Genomic DNA, 4,686 nt, shown 5'->3' with positions numbered 1-4,686 from the left:
TTATATATGACGCAAAAATCCGCCAAATAAAGCGACGGATATCGTCCCTGTCCGTCGCTTTTTATTAAAAAAATTTAAAAATAAAAATAAAAGATCGACGGACAGCTTCTCAAATTCCGTTGCTTTTTTGAGCGACGCAATCCGTCGCTATTTTTTTTATAGTTTTTTGGACTGTTTTTAGTAGTGTCGGGACCCGAATCTGACACCTTAGTTGGGACCTAACCTCAACTCTCGATTCGAAACTCGACTTTAACACTCAACACGAAACCCGACCCTCACACCTAACTCTAGACCCAACGCCCACATCTTACACCAGGATCTTACCTCAATTTCTCCGACACCAAAAATGGGGTCTGACACCCATAACGGGATTCAACACTAATCTAATACGGGATCCAAGAGTTGGCTCTTAAGTTGATGTAAAAAATCGGATCCCAAATCTAGAATCAGTAGTTGGATCTCAGATTAGTATCGAAAATCAGTATCCGAGACTTGAGTTAGGGTGAAAAGTTGAGGTGTGAGGTTGAAAACAAGTTTTGGAAAATATTTTCCTTATTTTTCTTGAAGATAAGTCATTTTTCTTAAATTTGAGGAAAATAAGTTGATTTGAAAAAATATGTTCCTGCATTCCAAATGCACCCTTAAAGGTATATTAAAAGGTAATTTAATTTTCTCAAAATTTGGATGACCAAATCAGATAAAGGAATAACGTGAGCAAAGAACGGGTAACAATACAATATTTCTTTTTTCATATATCAATAAAAATTTGATTTAAATTTTGAATTTAGAAAAAAGGTTAAATATTATTAAAAATTGCATAATAGATAAAATTATTTTTTTACATTTTTTCTCAAATAATTATTTAATTATCTTTGTAATATTTAAAGGAGTCCTAACATATATAATTAGAGGAAGAGTTCTAAGATTTTCTCGCACCAGCATGTATGTATGTATTATTTTTTATATTCTCCAGTTATTTGTTATTAGACAAAATCTAAAAAAGATAGTGAAAAATTAAATTATTATTTTTATGTTATGTGATTTTAATTTTTCTATAGTTTTTTTAAAAAATGTTATGTATGAAATTAAGATCTCTGGCGAAATGCTACAAAACTAAAAACAAATTTGTAAATGGCTATAAAACTAAATCCTCTTTATGTTTTTAGTTCTTTGCTGAATTCTACTTTGAATAGTAGAAAATTACTACTAATATAGTGAATTCGACTTGGATTAGTAGAAAATTACTACAAATATTTATATCATTAGGAATTACTACGGATATGAATTGATTCCTCTTAGAAAGCAACTTGAGTTAATACTACAATTTTAACCAACGTGGGAATTATGGCAACGTAGAAGCAATTCTCCAATCACCCTAAAGGTTTAGGACTCTAATTTCAGTTGTACTCAATAACAACCTACTAGGTATTGGATAAATAACTGATATTACAATTATGTTTAATCTTGAGAAAACCGATTAGGAGGTGATAAAAAAAAGTTCTCAAATAAAAAAAAATGATATTGACTTGATCAAATGAAATTAAATAAAAAGTGAATTTGATTAGATCTTAAAAACTTTAGAGTGTATATTAATATTTCAAAAATTGTGAAATGTTTTTCACTCTCTTTTTAAAATTCAAATTTTGAAATTTTCCCTTCATTATCTCTTTCAATCTCTCTCAATCTCTCTCTCTCTCTCTCTCTCTCTCTCTCTCTCTCTCTCTCTCTTATTTTCACTTTTCAGATCTCTCTCTCTCATCTTCTGTTTCTTTCTTTCTTTCTTTTTCTCTTCCTCTATTTTCTTCTTCTTTATAGTCTTTGTTGCCGCCATTATCACCATCGACGTTCATTATTTTTTATCATTCTCTTCTTCTTTTTCTCTTTTTGGTATTTTTCTCTATTGCAGCATGTTAGTAATTTATTGTAGTAGATATTAATCTTGTTGGAACAGATGTCTAACTCATTGTATATAACTTTTGGATAGAACCAGAAGTTGAATACAAATGATAAGTCATCTGTTGCAGCAGGTTAGAAATTTGTTGCAACAGGTGTCCTATAGGTTGCAATAGATGACTTACCTATTGGATTCAGATTCTGCTTGAATACAACAAATAGGATATTTGTTGCAACAAATTGCTAACCTGCTGCAATAGATGTGGCAACAGGTAGGACATTCGTTTAAAAAAATTGTTAGTTTGTTGCAACATATTGCTAACTTGTTGCAAAGATGACTTATTTTCACGAGGAAAAAAATACTGGCGACAAAGAAGGTGTTGGTGTTGGTGCTAACAGTGAAGGTAGAGGTGATGGTTGTTGTGACGGTGATGGTGGCAGAGAAGGAGGTGGTAACTGTGGTGGTAGAGGAGTAAGAAGATGAGGAAGTGATGTGTTACACCCAGTAAAATTACCAAAATACCCCTAGACGAAAGAATGCTCACACAACGCATTATCCTTAACTTTTTCAGTCAATTTGAGGCCGGAATATTGATCAAGGAAAAATTATATAGAAAAACAATCTCGGTTGAATTTTAAGCCAACCGGATCAAAAGATAATTTTTCAGGACAAAAATTCAATTCGAGAAATCACTGTTGAAAATTTTCGAAAAAAGTATCCGTGTCGCGCACTTGTTCCCTGCAGGTCTATTTTTTTCCTGCTCGATGTTATTCTTAAGGAGGGGCATTCCAGTCTTTTCTCCACCCCTCCTATACTTAACCCACGATTGATACAAGCTGTTTCGATCATATAAGGGTTTCTAAACCCATTCCTTAGACTTTTAACGCATTCAACCAAAATAAACTAGGCTAAGGAGAAGAGAAAGGGCTAGGGTTCAAGGATTTCAAGCCAGAATCTTGCCAGTTTGATTGTCCAATCTTCATCCAGGTATGTAAGACTAACACAATGTTAGACTGAGTTCGTCCACATGCCCCTTCATCTTTATTGATTCGAGTTGAGTTGAGTTGGATTTTTCGAGATCCCTGAATTGAGTTCTTGAGTTATCTATTGTCTTTCTGAGTTCCTTGTACTTATTTAAATATGTATTGATGTTTTCCATGGGTTGAATATTTGATTTGGATGCATGTTCATATGTTCATTCACATGAACCCTAATTGAGGATTATATTTGATTTTGAGCAATGATTTTACAAGAGTTTGAGTTTTCACATGAGTTGAGTCTAAGGAGTCTTTGAAATTTTTTTCATTATTTTTGAAAATATAATTCACTGAAAGAACTTGATTTTAGCATGAGCCGAACCCCAGTTGAATTGAAAGAGTCTTTAAGATTATAACTATTTTGATTCGGATTTTTCAATGCATTATTTTGAGTCGAGATTGCATGTTTTTAAAGATATTTTAAAAGGTTGAGTATTTAATTTAAATGAGTGGATTTGATTGAATTGATTTGAAAGAGCATCACGATTAACAATTGAGTCTAGAGCCTTGAATTTATGAATATATGATTGGGATTGGGATGTGAGCATGATGATAGTCTTGATGAAACGTGATAGTCTTTGCATTTTCATTATTGAACTCAATTTAATGGTCTCAAATAAATGTTGTCATAAATGACCCAACTATTTATAAATAAAAGATTTGGGAATGATTGAAAGATTGATTGTCCAAAAAAATTAATTAGATAGAACCGATGAACTGATAAAGGTCCATATGAGACTTGTTGATTGATTTGATTAGAAGATTGATTACCGTAAGGATTAATTGGATAGAACCGATGAACGAATAAAAGTAATATGAGACTTCTTCATTGGCTGATTGGAATTGATTATCTTATGAGCATTGAGTCTTGGAAGGAGTATCGAGTACCTAATTGTGTAAGAGTAAGTAATAACTCAAACCCAATAACTACGTAACCAGTGTAGGAGAGGATTTTACCGTTAAAGTTGAATGTTTCCCTTTATTTTAATGTCCTGAAAAGATAGGACTTGATTGTTTGATTGAATCCTTGATTAGATGATTTGTCATTTACCATGGCAAAGTACTAGACGATTGTGGCAACAACAACGGGCTTGTTGTACGATCACTGGCTTATAACTGAATGTTGTCGGGTAAGAGAAACTCTCATATAGGTCTTGATAGTACTTTGCTTTGATTTGATTGGATCATATTGGATTGGATTGTATATGATTGGTCTCTGTCTAAACCTTACTCTTGTTTTAGACTTATGAAATCCTGATTGAATTCCTTATCTTTCTGATTGTGATATTTGAACTGATATTATTCTACCTTATACATGTTTTATTTTTCCATATTACATACTTGTACATTTTATGTACTGACGTCCATTTGGGCCTGCATCATTTTATGATACGGAGATAGATACTAAAGATCATCAATAGGTGCGTCGTTAATGATCTATTCATATTCATCTAATTGGTGAGTCCTCTCTACTTTCGGAGTATGCCACTCTTTTATCATCTAGATTTAGAGCTTAGACTTTTATCTTTATTTGATTCGAGGTAGCCGTGAACCTATCATTGGCACTACTTAGTTGATAGATGCTTCATAGACTAGAATGTTGACTTGTTGATTTGATATTTTCTTTTGGCTAGTTTCATTCATACTAGTCTTGTTGATTTTATTAGATAGATTGTTGGATTTTGGCCTTATTCTAGAAGCTATTTTCTTGATGAGTAAGTCTTCCGCTGATATAGAATTGATTGAATGATTGTA

This window comes from Solanum dulcamara, chromosome 6 (genome assembly GCF_947179165.1).
Source record: "Solanum dulcamara chromosome 6, daSolDulc1.2, whole genome shotgun sequence".
Lineage (NCBI taxonomy): Eukaryota > Viridiplantae > Streptophyta > Magnoliopsida > Solanales > Solanaceae > Solanum > Solanum dulcamara.
The sequence above is the reverse complement of the archived record's forward strand: the minus strand, read 5'-3'. Positions refer to the sequence as shown.